Source organism: Heteronotia binoei, unplaced genomic scaffold (assembly GCF_032191835.1).
Source record: "Heteronotia binoei isolate CCM8104 ecotype False Entrance Well unplaced genomic scaffold, APGP_CSIRO_Hbin_v1 ptg001555l, whole genome shotgun sequence".
NCBI lineage: Eukaryota > Metazoa > Chordata > Lepidosauria > Squamata > Gekkonidae > Heteronotia > Heteronotia binoei.
This window is the reverse complement of record NW_026800312.1, coordinates 14,737-22,570: the sequence shown is the minus strand read 5'-3', so window position 1 is coordinate 22,570 and position 7,834 is coordinate 14,737. Positions and strand designations below refer to the sequence as shown.

At 46.0% G+C, this 7,834-nt stretch overlaps 1 long non-coding RNA gene across 1 annotated transcript; it reads left to right on the top strand.

Moving 5' to 3' along the window:
• Positions 1-3,157: 3,157 nt before the first annotated feature.
• Positions 3,158-6,366, top strand: LOC132565755 (uncharacterized). Its single transcript, XR_009554937.1, has 2 exons — positions 3,158-3,257; positions 6,164-6,366. It is a non-coding gene; the product is annotated as an uncharacterized LOC132565755 (long non-coding RNA).
• Positions 6,367-7,834: the final 1,468 nt, after the last annotated feature.

The following is a 7,834-nucleotide window of genomic DNA, read 5'->3' as shown; positions in this document are numbered from 1 at the left end:
CAAGAACTTGTGGGCATTCAATGAAATTGCTGAGCAGTCAGGTTAGAATGGATAAAAGGAGGTACTTCTTCACCCAAAGGGTGATTAACATGTGGAATTCACTGCCACAGGAGGTGGTGGCGGCTACAAGTATAGCCAGCTTCAAGAGGGGGTTAGATAAAAATATGGAGCAGAGGTCCATCAGTGGCTATAAGCCACAGTGTGTATATATATGTATATATATATAAAAAAATTTTGGCCACTGTGTGACACAGAGTGTTGGACTGGATGGGCCATTGGCCTGATCCAACATGGCTTCTCTTATGTTCTTATGTAAGTCCACGGTGACATTTTGTTCTGTGCCAGAGAGCTGTTTGAACATTTCCCATTTGATCACTCTTCCCCCAAAAGAAAACTCCCCTCCAGGATTCTGTAAACTCTCAGAGACCTGAATAGGCCAACTTCTCCCCGCTTTGAATAAAAATAATTTTGACTCTGAACTGCTCCTCAGCATTTTGTATTCTTGGAGCTTAATTCTCATCATGAAGGTTTCCAGGTCCCGGCACTGGCTACTGGAGGGGGAGGGGTGGTACTGTTGGGAGTAGGGTTGCCAAGTCCAATTCAAGAAATATCTGGGGACTTTGAGAGGCGAAGCCAGGAGACTTTGGGGGGTGGAGCCAGGAGACATTGGGGTGGAGCCAGGAGCAAGTTTGTGACAAGCCTAATTGAACTCCAAAGGGAGTTCTGGCCATCACATTTAAAGGGACCACACACTTTTAAAATCCCTTCCCTCCATTGGAAATAATGAAGGATAAGGGCACCTTCTTTGGGGGTTCATAGAATTGAACCCCCTGGTCCAATCTTTTTTAAACTTAGAAGGTCTTCTGAGGAGAGACACTGGATACTATGCTACAAATTTGGTGCCTCTAACTAAAAAAACAGCCCCCCCAGAGCCCCAGATACCCACAGATCAATTCTCCATTATACCCTATGGGAATTTGACTACATAATTTGACTACCTCCTGCTTTCTAATGACTCTGAAGTGGGGGGAGGGCCTCCAAATGGGGAAACCCCTTTCCCCACCTGGGGACTGGCAACCCTAGTTTGGAAACTCCTGAAGATATGGGGATGGGGCCTGGGGAGAACAGGGACCTCAGTGGGGCACAATACCATAGAGTCCACCCTCCAGACCATCCATTTTCTCCTGGAGAACTGATCTCTGTAGTCTGGAGATGACCCGTAATTCCAGGTTTATCCCCAAGTTCCCCCTGGAGGCTGGCATCTCTGCAGTCAGATCCATTTTGTTGGTTTATGTAAAGATTAATCTGCAAAATCATATTTTCCTGCATCTCCCTTCCTTTTCTGTGGGCGGCCCCAGCGCACAGTGCTTTGAGGATTGTCAGAAGCCCAGCCAGTTTACTGTTTTGATACCTACTGATGATTCGGGAAGCAAAATGTTTCCAGCCTTCCTCTCTAATTCCTCTCGGAGGCTATGAAATAAGTTAGATCAGGGACCTAACGCAACCCGCCAAACTATTTCTTTGGAGACTCGGCGAGCAGAATTGGGGGATAAAGACTGATCTCTGGAAGCTCGTTTTCTGTCTGATGAGTGAGTTTTTAACCAACAATCAAAGACAGGCATGTTCTTTTATGCCTCTCAGTTCTCAGCTCACATTTCAACTCCTCACAAAATCAAACCCCATTGGGGTGCCAAAGATAGCATTCCAGAGCTCATTCAGAAACGATTCCAACCTCAGCAATAAACATCCCAGCCTTCAGTTCCACAGAGAACCTGTGGGTATAATTTAGTTTCCAGGATGTCTAAAATTGGAATGACTACCATCCCCCGGTAGCCCTGCAAAATTTCAGAACTGGGTAACAAAGTCTTCCTTTATTTTTTTTCCTAGCTGTGCTTGATTCAAATCCCCTTTCCAGTCAGCAGAAAACAAAATTCCCAGATCTTGATGAGCTTTAATATTTGTATAGCGCTTTTGAATGTTCAGAGGCTTCTGTGTACACAATCTTGTTTTCATCGACAGCAACACTGGGAAATAGGTTAGCACCTTCATTCCCATACTGCAGATGGGAAGCAGACAATTGAGAGTTTGCTTAAGACCATCGCTTTGACTCTGAAAAGCTTATAGCAGGGGTGGCCACATGTGGCTCTTTCACACATATTGTGTGATATTTGAAGACCCTACCATCTCATCAGCCAGCTTGGAGAAGGCTTTTGTCTCTTTAAATCCTTCCTTCCCTCCCTCCCTCCCTCCCTGCTGTCTTGTGGCTCTCAAACATCTTGACATTCATATTCCGTGGCTCTCAAACATCTGATGTTTATCCTTCCTTCCTTCCGTCTTGTCTCGTAGCTCTCAAACAACTGACATCCACGTTTCATGGCTCTCAGACATCTGACATTCATGTTTTGTGGCTCTCAAACATCTGATGTTTATTCTCTGTGGCTTTTACTTTGAGCAAGTTTGCCCCCCCACACACACACACACCTACTTATCCTCTTAAAATCCTTTTGGTCCTTAAGGTGCTACTAGACTCCGATCTACCTGTTGTACTGCGGACCAATACACCAACCCTCCAAAACTTGTTTTTGTTCAGTTGCACAGTCGAGTCCAACTCTTCGCAACCCGATGGACAAAGTCACGCCAGGCCCTCCTGTCTTCCGAAGTCTGCTCAAATTTGTGTTTGTTACATCAGTAATGCTGTCCAGCCATCTCATCTTTTGCCATCCTCTACTTCTTTTGCCTTCTGTCTTTCCCAGTGTCAGGCTCTTCTCCAGTGAGTGCTCCCTTCTCATTTGGTGGCCAACGTATTTGAGCTTCAGCTTCAGTATCTGACCTTCCAGGGAACAGCCAGGGTTGATTTCCCTTAGGACTGACTGATTGGATCTTCTTGCAGTCCAAGGAACTCTCTAGATTCTTCTCCAGCATCACAGCTCTATTCTTCTAAGCTCGGCCTTCCTTATGGTCCAGCTCTCACAGCCATGCATTACTACTGGGAATACCATCGCTTTGACTATATGGACTTTTGTTGGCAGGGTAACGTCTCTACTTTTTATTATACTGCCCAGGTTCACCATAGCTATCTACCATTAAAAGTAGATTCCCTTTCAGCTGATGCTTTTGCCTCTCTCTTTATGCACCCTTCCCCTCTTTTTTTTCAGACTATTGTTGACTGGGACGGAGAGCAGTTGGTGTGCGAACAGCGTGGAGAGAAACGGAATCGGGGCTGGAAACATTGGCTCGAAGGGGACCAGCTGCATTTGGTGAGGAGGGGCTTCCTAACCTCAGGCTTTCCCCCCCCACATACACACCCCAGAGCTCAAGAGACAGGAAGCTGTAGGAGATAACATGCAGGAATTCTCAGAAGCACAGAATGGGACAGCCCTATTCTTCTTGCCTCTTGAGAAATCCAAGCTAGGCCCCCATGAGTTATGTGCGGCCTTCTCTGAGGGCAACAGCCTGCAGCACAAAAACATCCTTCCCAAGAGTTCAAAAGTTGAGTCGACTGAGCTCAGTAGGAATCCACCCTTTGTTGCATCCTTTCCTTGAAATTTGATTCCCCACCACCACCTCACCCTCTTAGGGTTGTGAGAGGTAGGGAGGATGGATGGAATCCATCAAAACACAACCATCTCAACATATAATGCTCTTCCTAATACCCAAATGAGTACCCGCATTGGTGACAGGGGTCTACATATGAGTTTCCTCTGTCACCAGTTCAGAAATTCTGAAAGACGCTTTGATTTGTTGCCTGCGGGCAGAGATGAAAGGGGACATAAGGGAAACAGAGAGGGAAACTGCAGGCATTGGAAAGCGAGACGTGAATCCTCCCTCAGCTTTTATTTACCCAGAGTATCTGCAAGTCATTGGCAGTCTGAGTGACACCCTATGCAGAGCTATGACCTTTTGGCTTCAACAAAGCCGGGAGAGTGTGACTTTGCTTGCCAGGGGTACAGAGTGAGGCCACAGATTTTTGGATTGTGTGAGGTGGAAGTTTACCGCTTTGAATTGTTGCTTGCACAGGGTGGGAGAGAAATATACTAAAATATTTCTGGGGACCAAAAAACACCCTCCTTTTATATTTCTATTTTAAGAGGCTACAAAATGGCTTGTTGATCCAAAGACACAGTGTGTTTAAAACCTCACTTTAAAATATAAGGCTTCTATAAAATACAGTGGCGCAGAACAGCTTGAATCAATAATAGTAAGTCACCTTGGATGATACGCCCACAGCCGTCGTGAAGAAAGAGTACACGTTCGTTTACAAAAACATACGCCCAGGCCTCAAATCAGTGGGAGCTCAGAGCAGCGCGGCTCCTGAACCTTTCTGAGAGTTCCACCTCCTCCTCCCCACCTTGTCCATTGAATAGTAGGTGCAGCTGCATAACAATCCCTGAATGTGCTCCACCACCTATTTTTCTACAAAACGACCCCTGCATACGCCTAAAAAGTGTTTACGTACATCTCCCCTTGCTAAAAGGCCCATATGAAAATGTGTCCATTTGCTAGTGACAAATGGGTTTACTGAAGCTACAGGCATGTGTGAATATAACTTCAAGTTGCAAAACTGACTGCCTTCCGGGTGCAGAAGCCAAACAGAAAAAGTTGAGGTGTTGTGCAATGGTTTGGAATGGGTTTCTTCCCAAGTCATAGAGAGAATCTTTGTGCCAGTTGTTCCACAGGGAAGACACTGAAGCAGGATTCCCCACCCTCTCAGAAACTGTGAGCTCTTCAGAATGTTAAGAATTAATCCTGGACATCAAAACAAAATGGCTGCCATGGGAGGCAGGACCAGTCACCAAGGGCTGCCACAGAGGAAGTTTAACAAAAGGACAGACCACAAGTCAAATATTCTGTGATGGAGGCAGCTATTCCCAAATCAGTGTTCCCTAAAGATATAGCGATGAGGCATCCTGAGCACTTCTGAATTACCTCCTGCACTAAGGAGGCCTGAAAAGGTCAGGATTGGTTCTTTGCTTTGGGGAAGAAGCAAGCGAGTCCCAGGAAATGCATCAGGTGCCACAAGTACCATGGACAGAAGTACCGTGGCGAGCACAGCACTATTCTTATTCTTAAACAGATTTGGGGTTTTGTTAAGGCGGATCAGCAGGCTGGGATGACATTTGAGGGCCAAACTTGTAGTTGCCACTGCCATTTTTAAGTGATTTCTAAAAATGTCATGAGGGCTCAATCCTGATAGCCCATAATGCGACAGGCTGAGGCACACTTGTTCTCCCCTCCTGCACCTTTTTCTAGTGCCAAAACACCTGGGGAAGGGTGTGGTCATTTTGATACTGGGAAAAGCATGGGAGAGGCAGAACAAGAATGCCTCAGACTGCTGCTTGAGCCCTCACAGCATTTTAAAATGGCCGCAGCATCCAACGGTCAAACTTCTGGACACCATCGCATCTAGTTTGGTGTAGCGGTTAAGAGCAATAGACTCTAATCTGGAAAACTGGGTTTGATTCCCCACACCTCCACATGCAGCCATATGGGTGACCTTGGGTCAGTTATGGTCCTCTCAGAGCTGTTCTCTCAAGCCCCACCTGCCTCACAGGGTTATCTGTTGCTGAGAGAGGAAGGGAAGGCGATTGTAAATCACTTTGAGTGAAGAGCAGGGTATAAAACCAACTCTTCATCTCCTCCTCCTCATTCTCTTCCCCTGAGCAAAATACATTCAAGGGTGGCTTGGGAGCATGATGGCGGAATCTTTTCTAAGCCAAACAGGAAACCAAGACGGGGAAATTAGATCCTGTCTTGAAATGTTTCCTCAGGAATCACCTCTATCCACTTCAAGACATAGATGATTGATTATTCTTTTGGTGTGCTGAATATCTCTGGTTATTGGGAAAGATAAAAATATCCTCCACACAGGATCTTAAAATAAACAGTCTTTTCCGTTTTAACCTTGGATTTATTGAAGAATGGGCTGCTGAACCTCGCTGTGAACCTCCCTCTTCACAATCTGGAAAAAAAAATGTTCCTGTATTTAAAAGAGCCTTCCACACACAGTTTATGCTAACGTGAAAGAAAAAATGTTCATGGTAGCCCATGTAGGTATTCCATAAGAACCATGAGCTAGTTTAAGCATCACCTAAGGGAGGGGGAATTTCCTCCAAAAATTCCAGATCCTTAGACCTTTTTTTAAAAAAAAATTGTTCTTCCTTAGCGCATGACTGCAGAGGATGAAGTCTGTGTCCAAGTTTTCCAGAAAGTGAAGTGACAGGAACCCACCTGCCAACCCAGTGTCTACCTGATACCAAGCACTGACTTCAGGATACAGCAGAACCCCAGAGAGGAAGGTTGTCCATTCCTCACAACATGCCCCAAACCTTTGTTTTTGAAATAAAATTATCCGTTGTCTCCGTGTCAGTCTGCTTCTGTTAACTGTCCTATCTGCCGGTGTGTGCTTTTATTGAACTAGCATGCTATATACATTCTGCACTTATGTGGTACAGTGCTGTGAAGTTACAGCCCCCGTGGTGACTCCAAGAAAAGAGACCAACAGAGGTGATTTTCTATTGCCTGGCTCTGTGTACCAACGCTGGACTTCCTTGCTGGTCTCCCATCCAAATACTAACCAGGACTGACTCTGCTTAGCTTCTGAAATCTGATAAAAGATTGGCTACCCTTGTCTATCCAGGGATGTGCAAACACCTGTTTGCAAGAAATAGCCAGCACTTGTTCACTTTACAAATGAAACGGGGGTCCAGTACCTAGATAAACATGTAGGTTCAGTTACACATTTAGCTGTTTGGTGTGTTGAACATTACATGAGAATGACTCGGCATACGAATAAAGGAAATCAAGGATATACCGTACATGGATTGTACATTCATTTGCTGTAACATGTGAATGGGGCTAAAATCGAAGCCCCCGCTGTCCCGTTGACCAGCTTGGAAAATGCACTTAAAGTTGCTTTCTTTCCACCTGTCCCTCACCCCATCTATTTTCCTTCCAGCTCTCAAACATCTGGCATTTGTGTCTTGCAGCTCTCAAACATCTGATGTTCATTCTATGCGGCTCTTATATTAAGCACGTTTGGCCACCCATGGTCTAGACTGTGCATGTTCAGTGTCATCAGTTCATAGCTAACTTATTGTGACCCCCAGCAAGGGGCTTTCAAGGCCGGTGAGAAGCAAAGGTAGTTGGTCATTGCCTTCCTCTGCAGAGCCTTCTTTCGTGGCCTCCCATACAAGCACCAACCCTGCTTAGCTTCCAAGATCTGATAGGGCTATACCATCAAGCTATGCGATGCCACTTTCCCTTCCCCATAAGGGACTGGAGCAGGGGGGACCTGCCATGAGCCACAGCCGTGCACCAATAATCACCCCAGCAATGGAGAATCTACACAATTCCATCCATCTCCAAGTGGAAAACACTTTTGGCTCCAAACCTTCAGCAAGGCCAGTTTTCTGTTGGGAGGAGAAACTTCTGCATACAGTTGGGGCGGCCAAACTTGCTTAACACAGAAGCCACATAGAATAAATGCCAGGTGTTTGAGAGCTGGGAAGGAAGGAAAATAGATGGAGAGGGAAGGAGAAATGGAAAGAAAGCAACTTGAAATGCATCCTCCAAGCCACCAGCTGGCTCAGCCTGCCCTCCAGCTGCCCTTCTCGACATCCCAGTAAGCTGGAAGGAAGGAAAGGCTTTGGAGGGAGAGGGATAGTTTGGGGAGGTTGTTTTGGCAGACCGGAAAGCCACAGTCTTTCTTGCTACAAGTACTTTTTGGAGGGGGCGCCTTCTTGCTGCTGGGTGGGAGGCAACACTTCCGCTAAGCTGTGGAGTCTCGTGAGCCAAAATTCTATTTTGTGAGCTACTGGCATCAAAGTTACGAGTT